The sequence below is a fragment of the Trichoplusia ni genome, chromosome 1 (genome assembly GCF_003590095.1).
Source record: "Trichoplusia ni isolate ovarian cell line Hi5 chromosome 1, tn1, whole genome shotgun sequence".
Taxonomy (NCBI): Eukaryota; Metazoa; Arthropoda; class Insecta; order Lepidoptera; family Noctuidae; genus Trichoplusia; species Trichoplusia ni.
The window spans coordinates 18751889-18772201 of NC_039478.1; the positions used below are offsets into that span (position 1 = coordinate 18751889).

At 34.7% G+C, this 20313-nt stretch overlaps 1 non-coding gene across 1 annotated transcript; it reads right to left on the reverse strand.

Annotated features, from left to right (window-relative positions):
• Window positions 1–16082: 16082 nt before the first annotated feature.
• Window positions 16083–16155, reverse strand: Trnar-ccu. The gene has a single exon. It is a non-coding gene; the product is annotated as a tRNA-Arg (tRNA).
• Between the last annotated feature and the right edge of the window lie 4158 nt (window positions 16156–20313).

Genomic DNA, 20313 nt, shown 5'->3' on the forward strand with positions numbered 1-20313 from the left:
AAGTTCCACTTGATTACACAAACCGTATTAAGGTGTGGTTCCATTAAAAATGACGAGCGCATTAAAACGAGAGTTTCATGTCTATCGGGCCAATGGGATTGCCCTTTATTATTTTTTTAAGCTTAAGCGATAAATATAAAGCCTTTTTGGTAACTGAAAGTTGGACGAAATTGGGCTAAAGGTGCTTGTTGATTGAAGAGGGTATTTGCGATCGTTTCGGATATGGGATACGATTTTTGATTGAAAATTAGTGATGAAAGTTATATCTATATTGTTATAAATAATAACTTGTACCGCTCGTACGAGTGTATCCTGTGAAGAGGTTGGTAATGAAAATAAGTTTTTGAAAAATCAACCAATAAAGTTCGTTAAATTGTTTGGTTTCTTCTCTTGCAATTCCAAAAATATCAACATTTTTTTAATAAAGAGAACGGGTAAGTGACGAAAAGAATTATTAAAAAGTATTTGGCTCTTGGTTGGGTTGACTAGTGTGAACGTACCCCAATGCTCTGCTTTTATGATAATTAGTAAATTAGATTATTATGTAGTTGAATCGCACCGCTATGGAAATTTGGCGCATTGTTACAGTTTTTGAACTGAAATGCCCTCAGAGATCCTCAAAGAATTTAAAATGTTGAAACCTTGTTGCCGTCTGTTTATTTCAAGTTAAAATGTTTTACTTGTCTATTTTAATGTAAACATGAAATGAAAATAGCGATTCGTTCCAGGCATGATGGTGCGCTCAATTGTTATATTTTAAAATGTGGTTATAGAGATACTAGCTTTTCGCCCACGGCTTCGCCGGGATAAAAACTATCCTATGTTCTTTCTCAAGGTTAACTCTATCTCTGTATCAAATTTCGTTAAAATCAGTTCAGTGGTTTAGGCGTGAAAGCGTAACAGACAGACAGAAAAACAGAAATACTTTCGCATTTATAATATTAGTAGGGAAGTAGGGATTTCAAGAATATAATGACTATATTTATTTGGACAAACCCAAGCTCCCTAGATGCAATGACAAATCAGTCGTATCGTTAACCCTAGCAATGTCACTTGTCTAAGGGGCTTGGCCATAATCTTTAAGATATCCCTTCTTCAATTGATGGATACAAAAAAATAATCCTACGGAACTCCTTACAAGCGCATTCCAGTAACGAGATATAAAGTCGGGCACACAATGTCGTTTAATCGCAACAGAATGTCGTAATTAGTCAACATAATTACTTTTTGGAATTGACGGGTTTATTTTGTGGTGTTTATAGTGTTGCTGTTCACGGAATTTAGCTGATAAGTTTCGTAACGACAGTTTAATGGAATTTGGAAATGGTTGAAATAGTTTAATACGTATAAATGGGGATGTGGGAAAGTGTAAATTGTGATTTTTGTAGAGCATTTTACAAACGCCAAAAACGAACTTAATTATCCGGTATAATATATTTTGTAATTCGTCATTTACACCTGATATTATTATAAATGACAAGAAATTAAAGTGATGACCTGTATTTGACTTTTGCTATATTTACTGTGTTCGATACAGTTTATTGATTTATTGTACACAAATTTATTGTGTAAACACATACTGTCTACGGTGCTTATTCTGATTGTCTTTAGCTTGTACAACCAATTGTAATACAGTACATCTCACATACTGTATTAAATAAACAAATAAATATTAACCTCTCTACTTTTCAACAGGTCGTTTCACATACCCAATCACATCAAAAACTCCTCGTAACCAACAAAAACTGCTCAGATTAAACAAAAGAAGGACATCCTCTGACGTGAAAAACTCTTTCCAAAAGGAGATTATGGGCTTCCTTAATCCCTATCCAACACTTAGAGTTCTAGAGTCGAGTAACATATTCCACTCGCTCCATACTTAATACGGATTCCTGATGTTATCAGACCTCAGGTAAATGCTGTCACCCAACGTATCCCAAGAAAGTGTAACTTAAAAATTCCCCTCAACCTTTTTATCAATCTTTTTGTAAGGTATCTTTACTTCGATGAATGTAAGTGATACGTCTGAACTACGTCTCTATAACTGATTATAATTACTAGGAAAATAGCAAAAAATATTTATCTGTATCGTTTGTAGTATATGGTGTAGGGTTAGCAATAATATGAGAGTTTAGATACTTGTTGATTTTATGTTGTATTTGGGATATGGGGTTTTCACCCCTGGTAAAATTTTGTGACGGTTTTGGCAAATTCTACGGTAAAATTTGTCTAAGTTCGAATGAGGTTTTTAATGAAGAAATATAAATTTTTCACCTAAATTCTCTGAATGAGAAAACAGCTGCGATACGGAAAAAAACATTTAACAACAAAAAAATACTACATTTTGTATCAAAATCCAAGAAACAAACCATCCTTGGAATATAATTCCCAAACATGTCATTTATATCTCAGAATAACCTAAAAAAGTACGAAGCCCCTCGCAAATAAACTAAATAACAATATTTTTCAAGAACATGTTTTCATCAAAGAAATTTTAATTAAATTGTAACTGTGGACACACAGCGCCCCCTACCCCGATTCTAGTGAAGTACTGCTGTGACATGAGCGTCGTTTGAATAGCTTACATACTTAGTTCGCCGACACCCGCTCATTTCACCCCAGGGGGTAGCTTACTGTTCATTAAATTCTAGGTGAGTCTATTAATGGAGTTTTAAGGGCTGCACAATTACGCTATTAGTAAGAATACAATTTGTTAAATTTAAATTAACCCACGGTAAAAGTGTTGTTGTAAATTCTTTTCTGGAAAAAAAGCTGCTGCTTAAACAGTTGCTGTTTTTATAATTTCTTTATTTTAGGACTTTTTTTATTTTTACTAATTAGCTTCTAATTAGTAAACAATATTTATTTCTTTTTATTTTAATAGTATACATTAGCATTTTTAAGCTGTATCCTAGATCTGAGTTTCCTATGAATCTAAAAGACTCGACTAGCATGTCGGACTCGATGATAATATCACCATCATCATCATCGTCATCCGCAGCCTTTATCCTCTCACTACTACTATAGGCCTCCCCTTTCTCGTGCCAATCTCTAGAGTCCTGTGCTAGCCTCATCCAGACTCGACCCGAGACCTTTACTATATCGTAGACCCATCTTGCAATATAGCATGCTAAAAATTTACGTGGCAATAATTTCCTAGTTTAATATTTGATCTTTTCACCCAATGGTCAACCCGACACTGTATATGCTCTCATGCCAGCCCTTGATACAAATACCATCACGGCTAGTCATCTGGTCACAGCCAGTATAATAGCCATACGTACCTGCGCGTACGCAGGACGTACTAATGAGCTGTTTAATTAGCTACACATTTATCTAATAACTAGATAGCTTTAATATCAGTCATTTAATAAAGAAACTGTCCGCGTTTGAGGGATCGGAATCGAGGCACTGTTAGTTTGAGGGGGATCGAAAGAATGCTTTGGAGATCAGAAGGCCCGCGATATAAACGGAACGAAGAGAAATTGTAATAATCAGCGACTACAAAAATGTTGATCCAAGTGAGATGCATTTTGGTGTATTTGATGTAGGTGTGCCAAATCAATGGCTCTAAATAATTCCTTGAGTTTTATGTTCTATATCCGAAGAGCAAAACTGGAACCTTAACACTGGAGCGATCCTGTTTGCACGTCTGGCCATTTCTTTGTCTGTCCTTAAGTGACTAGGCTGTCTCTCTAAAAATTAGACAACAGTGGCTGCAATGATTCTATTTTTTTGCGAATTTTTTTTGGCTTAGACAATTAACTCGCACTTGCACTTCTTTTTTCGAATGACTTTCGAAATCTGTATTTCTGTGATTGAATCGGATTTCTCATTATGCACAATCTACAAGCATTACCTACACTTAATAATTTCTGCTTACCCTTAAGGAAAAGCAGTCGTAATGAATCATAGATGATAAATCTGTCGGCAATATATAACGCCTTTGTTTTATAGTTCATGGAAGACAGCCAGGCAGTCACGTAATATTTTTATTTGTAAAACAATAAACTTTGTGGTTGGTGAAATTGTTGTGTGATGTGTCGGAGATTGCGGCGGTGATAACACGAACAAACATGATATGGGAAACTTTCTTACTCGATGTAATACTATAGGGTCGGAGTTATTGCTTAAAAAGTTTAGTTGATGTCAAAATCAAACGTTTTTTACAAATACACATACTCAAGCTTTAATTTTACTTGTTTTTTTCTCCATCATATAATATGAAGGCATTGTTTTGATCAATTTGTTATCCTAGTAATACCAATATTTTCTTATGTGTGTCGCTTAGCGCACTAAGGGACTTCAAAATGAGGTTCAAATATGGAGTCCAAACGAAACAAAACCCATGTATTCATGACCACGTTTCGAAGGTCAATTATAGTGTATAATTATTATAACAATAGCCAGACGTTTACGGCTCCCTAAGCGCTCTAGTCCTGGGCTAAGAAAAATTCAACAAACTTAACAGCTGATAGCACAGGTGGAATTTTCCTTCCAGGTTTAGACACTTCATGCACTCTAATAGCGATAAGCTATTTTCACATACATTTACAAGCAAATATGTATTTACCCTATACAATGTATCCCAGGCTTAGCTGTCACGATCAGCAGCTGAAAACCAATAAGGTCTCAACAGTTCACAGGAAGCACATGCATAACTAGTGTTGTTACTACACGTCATACATCCCTACTTAATACATATTAAACATGGCTGTATCTGAAATTCTAATGTACGTGGGACTGGAAACTGATCTTTGAGATAGCATCGGTCAGTTCCACCCGATTCGTCAGTCATTTGTCTTCGTTTGTCAGTCCACGTCAGTCTTAAGCTGATGTGAAAAAATACTGACGAGTCAATGACGATGCCGACTTTCTTTTTTTCTGTAAATGTATGGAAAAAGTTTAATTGATTTATAAGAGCGGGTTTTTTTTGAGTTTTGTTCCCGTTTACCTCCTTTTTCGGGAGGATGTATGTATTTCAATGTAGATGGATGTTTGACAGTATTGATGGTTGTCGTTCTTGACTGTGAAATGTGGATGTGCTTGTTTCATTAAATAGTTTTTGTATCGAAATTACAGTTAAATGAAACATTGTTAGTAGCTATCAATTACATCAACTTATTTAAATTAATAATTCAGTACCGAACTCTTAACCACTACATTGAATAATCTTAATATTTTTAAAATACCTTCGCTACTAGAAAGGGTTTATTTAGAGCGAGGCTTAATAATACAAAACCTAGTTTAGCTATTGAGTCTAATTTATATCCCCAAAACGGTTGAATCGTGACGTAAAAATACAATTTAAAAACCGGGTTCCTTCTATAATCTCTAATATATTTCAATCTCGGATAAGTAGATATAAAATACATTGGTAATACGAAACTGATACAACAATGAAAATCGATTGCATAGAGATCACCTCCAATGGAACAAGCTACGTTAGCGCCATTGACATACCAGTGTCGTTATTTGGAACTAAAGCTTATTTATTTGACGTAAAGAAGGGCAGTGCGGAGCGCGTCGATTTAAATCGACAATCGAATACATTTGAATGAACGAGTCGATTCTAGGTCGGTAATAAACTACTATAGTATGGAGGGTTACTGCGAGAATGTGGGTACTGAGTTCCCGAGATGTTTTTGTATGGAAATCTATTTTCAGCTGATTATTTAACCTTTAAGAGTGATATGGGCTTTATTTTCTTTAAAATCTCGGTAAAATGATACGACCTTAATGCTCTGCCAATCAAAATATGCTCCTTGGATATTTTTCTGCATCTGAAAAACGTTTGTAAAGAGGATAGTTGACGGGCCTGTTGGTCTAGTGGTTAGCGACGCTGACTGCTATACCGGCGGTCGTGGGTTCGATTCCCGCCCAGGACAAATGTTGTGCGATGAGCATGATCATTTGTTCTGGTGTCTGGGTGTAATTTATCTATAATATGTATGTACTTAGAAATATATAAGAAAGTTTATCAGTTGTCTGGCTACCATAACACAAGCTCTGCTTAGCTTGGGATCAGATAACCGTGTGTGAGTTGTCCCAGGATATATAATATATTATATATAGTAGAAGTTTAAAATGATAGTTAGCTAGTACATAACATACATCCTAAAGGTATTTCACATCGTTTTCATTATTTTAAGCCATACCTTAAAACTGAATGAAACTGCAAACCTTACTAGTTCATACTCGTAGCTTACTAAAACTGCCACTTACAAGAAAAACACGTGTTTGACTTTAACTTTCTGAATTATTGACAGATAATAAAACATTCAATAACTTATCTCTATACACATCGTTTCGATAATCAATGATTCAGTAAGGAATTTCGACGAAGCAAAATTTAAAACTATCACAAGATCTGCTGTCAATTCAATAGACCATTCATCGAGGAAGGTTTTAGGCTATGTAACATTACGCTGCAACTAATAAGAGCAAAGATGCAATTGAAAATGTGGCAAAACGGGGAAAAATATTCATCTTTGAGGGCTTCCGTTCAAAATCTCCTAACTTACATCTTCTAACCACGCGGACGAAGTCGGGGGCAACAGCTAGTATCTTATAATTACCTTTACACAAGGCATCATGGCCGCTAAATACACACCGTACTTATAAAACAGTGCATTAAGTACATAATTTCCATATCAATAAGCGCACGGAAGCACTGACGTTGTTCGGATCGATTTATTTATGAATCGCATTCACACATTCCTGTATAACGTGTATGGTGATTGTTAGGATGCTGTTTCATTTACGCGTTTATGTGATTTTATTCGTAAGAGAGCTATATTGTAACATTGAGCCTAGTTACTAGCCTAGCCTAGAACTTTAAAAAAACGAATTGCTTTATGTCTTTATCATTATTTTATTTAGGCACAGTTTTTTTTGTGAAATATATGAATAATTTGAATGTTTAGTATAGTGGGATTACCGTAAATAAAACACCAGAAACAGCAGTTCACTATGTCATTCGAACTAGAAGAAAAAAATAGCGTCATTAACTGCTGTCAAGAGCGGCCTCAAAAGATCGTTATCATAACAACCAAAATAAATGAAACAACATTAGGTATAACATGTAAAATTTTAAGATTTATAGCAGACATGTTTTAATTCTAGATTATACAAACAGCCATCAAAGACGATAGAACCGAAGTCCTCTAAAGTGTCAAAGTCATCCATAGTCGGTGACTAGTTTAAAAAAAACCCTAAAAATATCTTGGTTTAAAATCATGGCTGCTATCAAAAACAAATGACAAGCGTAACACTACAAAAAGCCATAAAAATAATAAATGAAACTGTTTCTTTCCGACGCTTATCCAAAGAAAGTAAAAATCTCAAGTTACACTCATTATAGCCTAGAACTGTTGCAATAGCACATAAAAATGTTCTTGAAATGCTCGCGTAAAACACCTTGCCTCCCAATACTTTGGAGAAGCAACCTAACACTGCATTGGAGGCTAGTACGTTTGAAATATGCCCTTATTTACATGCGCGAGCGCTCGAGGTGGCGAGAGTTATGCATTTGACCTTCTGAACTGCTGGTCCCCAGTTTATGCGGTTTGCACTAAGAATTGTTTGAGAAACGTTTTTGAGATGTTTTGTTTGACCCACATCGAAATAGGTGAGAATGTATGGTATTGTTCTTTTGTTTTTTTTTCTTGGTTCGTGGTCTCTGAGTTTGGTGTCTTTTCCGCTTCTATTTAATACTATGCTTTTCTGTTATAGTAAGTGTTTTGATTATATTCGTATTATAACTAGATGAGCGTAGCTGAAAATGTGTTTTAAGCGTTTGAACCGTAGTTACTTGCTTCAAGACAACGGTGGGTTAGAGTCAGTTGTCATTCGTATGGCATTCAACTACGTGCTACTTAGTAGCCTAATTTGAATAAATGACTTTTGATTTTGATTGATTTTTGATTTCAAGTGGAGTAAAGAATTGCAGAGTCTTGACAAATATGGAGCCATATGATAGATAGAAAATTCGGGTTTAAAGACAACAATATTATATTATACTTGGTGTCGCAGCTAACCAACACAAATTAATTCTAGGGAATAGAAAAACGAAGCTACGAAAAATAGATGTTGTCCTATCACAGACCTACCCAATATGTACACAATTTTTTATGAGAATTGGTCAAGTCGTTTCGGAGGAATTCCATTTCATACACCGTGACACGAGAATTATATACCTATAGGTACTAGATTTTTGTCTACTACAAGTACCAACAAATCAAAGTACCAATTTAGACTAAATAAAAACAATTCACAACAAAACTGTACCACTAAAGTACCCATACAAGTACAAATTATAATTCGCGAGCTGCGTGCTACTCGCCGGTGGACGGGGATGCATTAGCCTTGATTGTTAACATCATCAGCGCATGCGCAGTTTTTAGGAGCCCGCTAAAGGTCACTACGGTTCGTTAAAGATTAATCAAATTAAGTATTAAAAGATAATGGGATTTGTAATGTTGATATTTGAATTTTGTTTTATTAATTTATTTAATGTACATAATTTCATAAATTATTATGTTTAAGGAGTCTTCTTGTTGTGTTATGTGGCACGTTTTCATTTGTTAAATTGGAGTGACGTTGAAATTGATTTAATAGAAATGAAATCCAGGTTACATTTTAAGTTCTAAAGTAGCGAATACTTCTTAAAAATGTAACAATTTTTGTGTAGTTTAAGTTTTTCTTTGTATTTTTAAAGTAGAATATTTTTTTTAACTTGCTTATCCATCTTATAGGTCTCCCTAATAAATTTCGCCGTATTACAGCAAAACCCTACTTTCTTCCTCTTAATTGTTTTCTCACTGATGAGGTTCTACTTTCACAAAAAACATACGGGACCAAAATCTCAAAAAAGCCTGGCCCGCATTTTTAGCATAATTTTCATCCATAACGGTTATTGCACCCGAATGGTAACGAGCATGTAAAATATTGTATGGCATACCATATGATGTATGGCCCATATTATCTGAGAACTAAGGTATTCGATTAAGGGCGGATTTTACAATTTGATATAAACCCGATTACTTAAAATAAATCTCGGTTCCACCAATTTCAACCACCTATTTCGCAACTAGAGTTGTTACCATTACTACAACGTTTAAAAAGTGCCTGTCTGGTCTCTCTGATCAATAAACGAAAATTTCAATTATAGGATTGTTCTTTTCGCAAATAAATATCCTTTATTCAGCAATATGAATAATTTCGCATTCAATATATAAATAAAATAAACTCGACCACTCAAAACTAAGTTCTTAAAAACTGAGATTATTGTGTTACAGTTAAAACCGTCCCATACCTGCATGCCAATGATCTCTGATATTAAGTAACGCAGTTTTTAACGAATAATGTTTGCTCATCAGTCTTCAGGTAAACGCATTTTGGTGAATCGGACCTTAAATGAGAGTTTTGCGAAGTCGTTATGTTTTAAGTTGGTTTGAGAAGACTAATGTTCGAGGTTTAATAAATTCTGAAGTATTTGGGGTATGTGACGTCATAATTTCCGCAGAAGTGAAACACTTACTATTTTATTTAATATCTAGAGCTAATTGAAAAGTATTTTCTTTTATCTTGGCTGCTGTGACCCAGTGGTTGGCTGAGGCCTCTATATCTTTCCACGATTCTCGAACCACAGTTTTTTGGAACCAGCTCAGGCGTTATACGTTTAGATCTTCCCGCCGATGCTACCTAGGAATACCATATCAAACACCTTTACTAAATTCCATTCATAGTTTTCTCTTAAGTTTAGTACAGTCGTCAGTAGGGTAAGAACTATTGGTACAAATATTGCAAATTAAATGGACTAGTGATTCACTGGTACATATATTCCTTAGATATAGAAGAAAAGTGTTGCCGAGAAAAAAATCTACGATAGCAAAAAAACTTTTTTGTGTGAGAAAATATTTCAATAAGCAACATCAAACGAAATCATTTCGAGAAACAGTTTGAAATATGAATGTTCTGTGAAAGCGTTAATTTATATGCAAAGTTAATTTCATTTCAATACAGGGATGGGGAGTACATTAATCTTAATATATTCAATAGGTTCTGATGTGAATAGTCAGTGAATTGGATTCGTACGAATGTTGGATTAGTCAGAATTGAATTAGTTGTAAGAGATTAGGTTACAAATAGCTCCGATCATTAGTCAGTTGTATTAAATTTGGTGTGATGGTCGAAATTGTGTGAACGTCCGATATATTTTATATTACCTTGAGAACGTGATATTTTTATGCATTAAATAACAGTGTATATTTTCTATACGAAATGTTTCTGTTTGATAGTTATATCATAGAACAGTAATGTTTTAATATGTATTTGACAGCAGTTTACTTTCGCCCGATGTTTCGAACCCAATCGGAGTCCTCAGTCATGAGCTGACCAAATAACCAAAATGCAAGAATTGATTTTCTGGAAAACTTCGCAGAAATGACTTGCTGACTCGGCCTGTTTTAAATTATATTTACGATTCTTGGTTGATAACTGTTTGTCCTGTTGATTTTGTGGTTAGTGGCTCCAACTGCTATACAATATCGTGGGTTCAATTCCCTACCAGGACTGTTGTATGTTGTTGTCGTACGGTCGTATTTAGTACTTATAATTCAAGCGCGAATAGTTTGTGATTAGGGGGCGTTGTGTGATAGTTAAGATTATCATATTATGTTATTTGCAGTAAGTTGCCGAAACCTTCGAAGAAAATACTTTTCAAAAACTACAATCATATTCAACTAACAACAAAACCAAATAAAAAAATACCACTTGCCTCCAATCATTTCTCATAATTTCCTCTCTACAAAATTCAGGTCTATTAAACCTAGCTTTATTATGAAGCTAAGAAAATTACAAGCGAAGCGATAGCATCTAATAATATTGGAGCAATCTGGTTCATTTAGATGACTGATCTAATACAGCCAAAGGCCAGACCGGAGCGTAATAACTGGTAATCAATTATCGTTATGTAATTTGTTAGAGTTATTTTATAGTGTCGGTTTGTCTGTATGTGCTGGATTAAGTTTGCATGTTTAGACAGAGATTGAGACAGCAAAGTTACATTTAAAAAAAATCTTACTCTAAATGGACAGATATAACTAAAAATCTTTAAGTTCGATATTATCTCATGAATCGTTGATGTCAGGGCATAAAATAATGATATTTGTGTTATTAAGTATATTGTGATTGTGTAACTATGCAAGACAAGTAAGGAAAGTCGAGTAAATTTAAATTATTTAAAGGTGCCTGGTGCACACAGACAGAAATTGAGATTTTTAATGCAGAACATGACAATCAAATAAGCGACTCCAACAAGCATAGTCAACGTATAAACTTATAGCACCAAACAAAGTAGACGCAAACAAAAATAAATCACATTCACGTGGGAACATCCATTATTCTCGCGTTAATGCAAAGAGCTGTGCAAATTGAATCAACCGACATATATTAACGACAGATGCAGTCCGCGGGGTGGGCAGCTATCTTACTTCTGTAATCAATCAAATGGTTTATACTTTGTGTAAAGTTTTAGGTTCTTTTACATAATGCACCTAAAACTTCATTCAAATCATTCTTCTCATCAATCTTCATTCGGTCTCACTGTTTGTATTTTTTTTGTGAGGTAAGGAAAAGGCTTCACACAGGGATGATTATGTAACGTAAATCTAGGTTTTCAAGATTTTGAAAAGTGATTCGTTAGGTTTTCTCTTAATCCTCATTACAGTTACGATATGTGAAAAACAAAACAAAATATCTTTTAAATCTGTTCCACTGTGTAATATTTGTCAAATGACGAACCATTTGACAAATATTACACAGTATTATATGGTATGGTATATAAAATAAAGAAAAGATAACACTCCCAAACTAAGGATTTTCATCCTTATGTCGCGCATTTAAATAAATAAAATAAATAAATAAAATAAAATAAAATAGCATTCACAATGACATTGAGACTCAGGACATGGATTTCTGTATCACACAAACGCTTTTCCTATGCGGGGATCAAACCCTCGGCATGTCGTCCACGGTGGGTTTTGCGTGGTGTCCTCAACCACTTGACCTTCCGCAAACTCTTACTTCAGGGTCAATTCATTTGTTTCTCGAATGTGGAATGATCTTAACTCTTTATAACACTCGTTCTTAGCTGCATCCTTGGACTGGAAGTCGGGCGTACCCCACATAGTTGTGAAAAGATAAGGCTAGCTAACTTCGAAAAACTTTTTCCCATACCTACCTACGACCTAAGTCGCAGTAACACCGTTAACATTCGAATTCGAAACCTCATTGTGAACTTAATCACTTTTAACTCGTTCAATCCATACTTAGGTACTTGTATCACAATATCCCTATAATGATTATAAAGAGATATAAAAAGTGTATCGCAAAGGTGCCGACAAATGCCAAGTCATCTTCCCTAACTGATTTAATTATAAGACTTTGATCTCTTTATAATATGGTGTCCGTTTGATACGTGTTGAAGCCAGTAAGGTAGGATGGTGAAGCGTCATTGGGAATTTTACTGGGGTTTTCGAGTGCCAAAATGTTAATATATTTCTTTGGCGTAATTCGCAAGTCTTATAGTTATGTAGAGCTTTAGATGGTAGCCTAAATGGCACTTTTAAGGCAGTTGTATCGTATAACCGTCTACCGAGGACTGCTCTCGAAAGTATGTTACTTTCCTAGATCATTTTTTTTATTATTTTTGCCAAAAATTTATGAGGTATGCGTTGAACTGGATTAAATAAATAATGAAAAATATCTCTGCGAAATACAGAATTTTATCATGAAAATTAAGTAAAACTCTGGATAAACGTTGATTTTTGTTTATTATTAATTTCTTATAATGTACTCATCACAGTAATGAAAACTCGGCTTTACCCATCGATCTAGCTATAAAAAGCAGAACGCAATTTTATCCTGACAGGTGAAACGGTAAGATTTCTTGGTAATTACCGCCGGTAACTCCAGTATTTACCCAAAACTTCGGGTAAAAAATATAACAGATCAGGAGGAATTACCATATAAGGTTTATTGGTTTTTATTGTGCGCTATTATTTCCTTCATAAACACTATTTACTTAGATCACGTAGTCTTAATAGGTGTGAGACAATTTTCACCTTTTATTTTATCTGCACGATACATTCTTTGGGTTAAGGTGAAGTTTGAAGTAATAGATGATAGACGACTATCTTCGGACAAAACGTAGCGTGAACAGCGTGTCAAACTGAAAAATGATTTAGTTTATATTCTTTCAATTAGTGTTTTTTCCTTAAATATGGCTATGGGAGGCATTATTTTCTCTGCAATATCAACTACACGCAATATCGTCTAACACAAGTAACGAGTTCCTATTCTGTATTATGGATATATATTTTTTACTATGTCAATGTCTAGACATAATGACGGTGATCAGTCAATCCTCAATCCCCAATCGGGTAGCCACTTTGTCCCCATGCAAATTAAAGCCCAATTTTTACATGGTTAAAGGTTACTTATACATGAAGAAGTTAAAATATAGACTTTTTTACAATCTGAATTCAAAGGTTTTTAATAAAACGAGCAACTCTAAACATAAAATTGACTACAAGAAAAAATAGAAAAGCGGTTCAACAAAATATAGTCCAAAATTAAAACTAGCCAACATTCCGTTCAGAGCTATCCCTTAACAGCTTAGAGCAGAGCGCCCTATATCTGACGCTATGGCCGGTAATTACTAGGAAATTCCCAACACTTATTAATTTAAAGCCCATTTCTCACCTTACTCACAACACCGACATTTTTACCCGAGAATTTCTAATAAAAACTAACCTCCTCAACATAGAGTTACTAAAGCATAGTATATGGATGTACTAATTAAAAAATGTAGAATACATTTGAGATTCATAAAGTACGGAAAAACAGAAATTGAAACATGTATTATCAAGTAAGTACTAATAATGATGGCGCGTGAGCGATAAATTCGATGGTGTCAGGGTCACAAACAAAATGAAAGCCTATGAAAATTTGTTAAATGATAAATAGCCAAATAATTTAACAATGCTTTCAGTGCTGAAATACCGCCTCCATATTTTCTATGATCACTAAATAGATTTTAGTTTTAACTGATCATGGCAGATAAAACATCAACACTTTGGTTAGAAAACAGTTGCAAAAGTTGTCTGTCTGTATTGTATGTCCAACCGTTTTGTTGCTAGTATTTATTCACTTCAACGTCGCCAATAACTTTCATAAGGTGTGAAGAATTTGAGTCTATACAGTATTTAAACCGTACACACTTATTTTGTTATTATTAAATGATGTAACGGGCGGACGGGCAGACGCGGCGGGATCGCGAGTCGAATCGAGTTTGACTCGCGATCCCGCCGCGTCTGCTCATGATTAAGGACTCCGGTTGGGTCCGAAACTAGTCGGGCTACCCCGATAAATACGCGTGAGTAAACAGTTACATCATTTAATAATGAATCATTCTCACGACAGTTACTATCTAAATATTTTGTTATTGTTCTGTAATTACAATTATAGTAATTTTGTAAACGGAATGACAGCGTCCTGCTGGGGAGTTTATTGCGCCGTTTCTTTTCTCACAACAAAAGCACTTAGGAAGCGGTGAAGGGTGGGCGAAACTGGGTGCTGTCCAATGTAATCTGACCTTCAGAAAATGCTATTTAGTAGCCTAATTTGAATAAATGATTTTTTTTTTTTTATTTCGCACCTAAACTGACTAGAATACTTTTTCATAAGTTTAAAAATACTTCGAACGCCTTCATTTCTAGTAGGCTCCAAAATGGCGCTTCAAAAACGTTAATTAACAGTTCTAGAGATTCCATTTGCAGTATACTTGTGTTGTACAAGACTTATATATTATTTCTACACACATAGGTACGTATACGATACTCAGTCTTGCCCGATATTACCAATCGATTATTAAAATATTATCTCTTGGACCTTTATTGCAAAGAAAGTGACTTAAAATTACGATCAGGAACAATAACATATCACAATCAAGACTCGATTGAATCGAATCGTTTTTGGTATCGATTCGGTTCGGTACGATTTACGATATGAAATCGAATGATAAATATTACATGCGTAACTGAATTTTTAATTTAATGTTTGTACTTGGAACTGTTTCGTCATAATATTTATTCAAATTAAAATAAATATCCCTGCTAGTATTATATGTGAACGTAAGTTTGGTTGTTACACTTTCACGCAAAAGCTACTTAACCGACCGTCTTGAGGTTTTGGGCATAGCGTTCGTTTTACTTGAATTAAAAAAAAAGCAAGGATTATGCTGTACAGTGATATACCACGCAGGCGGAGTTGCAACGGCTAGTATTTTTATATTTTGTTTGAAGAATAAAGAAAATGAGTTGTTTGCCCTTAATCGATGCAATATTTCTTTTACGGGTCAACATAACTATGAAACAGAGTTTTATGATTTTTCCTAATATTCTTTTCCAAGATTCGCTTCCCAAGGTGGGTTATTTACAATGTAATATTTTCTTATATTGTGAGCAAAGCTAGTTATAGGGTTTAATTTCTTACGTAAACAAATATTACAAGAAAAAAGCCATATAGATTATTTTACTACCTAAAATGGAGTGTAATGTCATTGTAGGCTAGTTTATACTTAATAATATTAGTGGTTTCTTAGGTTTACGAATGTTAGACATTGAAATGAACCTACTTTTACGGATTTTATCGCGGTTTAATTTTAGATTTTAGTTCCCGAGGTTTCGACACCTTTGCAGGTATCATGGTCACGGGCAGACTGGGGTGGTGTTCTACCTTCATTTTTTAACTTTTGTCTCTTTTCACTTACATGTTACATGTTTTTAATTTTAATTTAAGGAGTTACTGTAAAAAACAATAACGTGTACCATCGTACGGATAGCTGTATATGATAATCAAATAGACTAGACTAGACTAGGATGTGTTTTGCGTTAAGCTCAATAGATGACAATTTTGTATGATAAAATATTATTCACTTTTAGGAGCTAAATTGAACCCATAAATAATTCAAAAAGAAATAATTATTCATAAAACTAGCAAAACGGCTGGATTTTCGATACCCCTGGTGGGACTCGAACCCACAATCCCCGGCTTAGGAGGCCGATGCCTTATCCATTAGTCCACAGGGGCGCGTTGTACATCGAACGAAATTTCTCTGCTATTACTAGCCAAAGAATGTAGGCTACAGTAAGTTCATATTTAAGATTGGTTTTTATAAAAGTAAGTATTTATTTAAAAAATATTTGTCTTTATATTATAAACAAAAAAGCAAATTATATCCCATCGACACGGTTAGCCAATCAGAAATAAAGCAGAGAAAATTACGCAAAAAAAGAACGTTAAAAATTGCAAACATAAAAAGAGATACAATAAAATATAAGTATGCTTTTGCCCATCACTTAACCAAAGTTTTTCCCATATTCGCTCCATATGGATGTAAATGGTATTTACATGCAAACCGAGATTGATATGATAGTGAAATTAAGCAATAACACTTACATTGGACTGAAACGGTCAGACCGATCGCTGCTGAGCGCATAAAATTTTATATTTTTTTGAGTTGGCTTTTTTTCAATGCATAAGCTATAGCGATTTCAACGAAGTGGCGGTTCAAAATAAATGTTATGATATGGAAAATATTTTGCCCGCCTTTGACAAGGATTTTTTTGTGAATAAGTTTTTATTTCGAAAAATATTTATTCATACCTTTGGGCGCATACACTGTGCTACGTGTTTTATCCCCGGGTAGGATAAGCATTAATGAGATCAAAAATTATTGTTCTAAGTCTTGCTGAATGCTGTGTGTAATTTGAAATTCATTACAGAAATAATAATCTAGACAAAGGGGCCTTCAAATACCACATCTTTTTATATGTATACTTCTTATATGTTAAGAATGTACAATGATCAGTCAACGAAAGGGTGATGTAGTACACGGATAACCACTGTGTACCGCCTATCGCTTGTACCAAAGCCATACACAAACACCCCAAGCGCGTATCGTTACACGATTTTATTATTACGCTACCGATGTATAGCGTATTATCCGACAAAATTAAGTGTCATAAACGTTAACTGGAGCCGTAACATTTAAGGGGACGTTATAGTCTGCCAAATAACTACTCGCTAACCAATATGGGTTTTGATAAACCGAGATATTGTTACTAATAATTGTCTTGGTTCCTACGTAGCTCACATTAAGCAAATTTGCTTAATTTATCATGTGCGGGTACTTACGTTAATGGCTTCATTTTGAAATTGAAGGTCTCAGTTGAGCTTCGGAAGTGCTAGGATAGCTACAATTATCTTGAATTGAGCGATCCGTTTATTTTTATGAGGTATCTTGAATTTTTAAACGTTTTCTTTAAGTTCTTATTTTAGTCGAAGGAAAGTACACATTAAGCCAAATATCCATTTTAGTTAAACTGGGGATCAATATCTGAACTCTTTGATTCGAGTGTCATAACTTATTTAGGTAATACCTAATATACAAATTTATTTACTTAATATAGTTTTGTGCTTGTATAGAACAACTCACAAAGACATTAAAAATCCCTAAAATCGGGATAAAATTAACTTGAATTCAAAAAACAACGTCGTGCCCACCAATCACGTCGTTCGTGAGACATTGGCGCCGATAGAGAATAAATCAGTGATCGAGAGATCAGCCATCATAAGCGTTTGATATCGAGCGATTCACTAAACTGGACGGGGCGGACCACGAATGCGCTATTTCTCACGGATAGAGCCGGGATTTAGGAAACAGAGGACGTGGCGACTAAAAACGCAGTACAGTACCGTAAAACGGCTTAAACATAGTCTCAAGAGGTGAATAGAATATGTTTTTAGGTGGTCGCATGCGTTATCTTACTTAAAATTAGAGTAAGCTAGAGTATTTTCATATATTGTCTCGTAAAAAGTAAAAATCTTATCAAAAACTAGGTTTTTATTCTCCCCAAAACACCTTCACCCCGTTTTACCGTATATAAGTAAAACACTTTGAATTCATGAAAATAACGGTCTTTCTTGTGCAGTTGGATAAAATATCAGGAACAGACACACTCAAACCATTTTAGATCAAATGTGTGGCGCTTCGTTAAAATCATTGATCTTAATTTAATAAAAATACATATTATTATTATTATGCGTACACGAGATGGGATTAGGAGGGGAGCTTGGGATTGGGAATTATGTAAGAAATTGGGAAAACCCCTTGCCCCACACCCAGAATAAAAAAAAAAAAAGATTTTGATTCTGCTTTGCTTTGCACTGCTTTCTGTATAGACACACAAAGAGGAACCGAACCAGCTTAATTATAAGCACGATGAATTAAAATATGAATCAGATCAAAAACTCACTGTACCTAATGACGTTAACAATTCCGGCTGGCTTTCCAACTTTTATACCACATCAAATATTTTGAAGACACGTTCCCTCCATCCTTTTGTATCGTTCAAAGGTTAAAGTCTAGATCAGACCACTTTGACTGCCACTGACCCATATCTAATTTGTACCGTTCCTCACCTTATAAGGAACGGGAAGATTACATCGTCATAGCTTTATATGGACAATGTAATTGCAATAATGAGGGGCAATTTATTCCTTCATAATATTCACTTAATTCTTTAAGGTTAGATGTTCAAGAAATGAAGTTGGTCAAGAGATTGTGTACTTGATTAGAACTTTATACAGTTTTTCTTGTAGAAAAAACTTATATGATGGCACTGGTTTCAAGGATGTAATGATGATATTAATCAGAATATCATACTACGATTACAAGTCGTGATTTTTGACTGCCAGTTACACAATAAAAGCTGATATCTGAAATTTACATAAAAATGGTCTCATTGTAAGTTTGCTGGTTTGAAGCGGCTGCTGAAGTTGGCGAAGCGATGAGAGAGAGATGAGACGAGATGTGTTGTGATGCAGGAGGTGCCTTAAATTAAGCAGTAGACTGCGATAGGCTGAAATGATAAATAAATAAATGCGGACAACATCACATACATTGTTCTGAGCCCAAAGTAAGTTGCTAAAGCACTTGTGTTATGGAATTCAGATACAACGAAGGTACCACAAACTCCCAGACCCGAGACAATGTAGAAATGTGAATTTTTACATTGACCCGACCGGGGATCGAATCTGGGACCTCAGAGCTGGAGACACCTTGAAACCGTTGCGTACGCCATCCGACCACGGAGGTCGTCCCGTCGAATGATTAATTGATCGATAGTCAATCTGGAAAATTTCTTTACTGGGCCTTGAGTTAGTCAGATATTTGCCAAATTTAGGCTTAATAGAGGAGAATGTCGTAATACCGAATGCCGAAATTTGAGCAGCAGTCGACCTTGTAAGCGTTTTAGTCAGATATAACACAATTACCATCGAAACGAAAAAAGGAAATAAGGCAACTATTATGTGACAACGTAAACAAAAAACTGAACACCAATACCTCAAAATGGACTACATATAAAAACTTGAATATTGAATAATCTTTCTAAAAGTACCAACAAAAAATTCACCTCCTTCTACTCAAAGCAGGTTAAAACGAACCCGTTTGAAAGTCAGAGCAATTGATTTATAAACATCATATGATTCGAATGATCAATATTTAGTTCGCAGTCGCACTATGACGCTAACCGTCTAGGGTACGAGCAGGTTTTTACACAAATCTAATTGCTTATGCACCTCATATAGACCGCTTTCTGTATTTGGAAAATTACGTACCTACCGTATAATGAATACAAATAAATGGGTTATGTTATGGTAACAGTAAACATAACGTTTTGGAGTCCTTGTGGTTCAGTGACTGGACCTGTCTTAAAATGGACTTTTAAATGTTCAGAATATAATTCAAGACAATTATTAAAAAGTCGAGGACGAAATGTGTCAAGGCAGTATATTTTGACATAATTAAAGGACAAAAATATCCTCAGTTGGAAAATAAAACTGTTGGAAAATCTTATATTTAATTTGAATAATAATTCTTCTATCTACTCATCCTAGGTCAGGTTGACTTGGAAATGTCCTATTTTTCAAGTTTCATCTCCTAATTTTCCACTTATTTTTGGGGTAATTCTTCACCATATTGCTCTTTCAACCTTTTAACATTAACACTTCTTTTTTCATCCAGAACTGTCTTCTTGTATGTACAAATAGAGGACAATAGTTTCCCCTTATTATGGTCAGTTGATCTTAAGGTTCTCATTAGGTGTTCTTATTTTAACAGTAAACAAATATTTACGAACATTCTCTTCGAAAGGATATGCTCTCGTTGATGTGTTCCTTAAT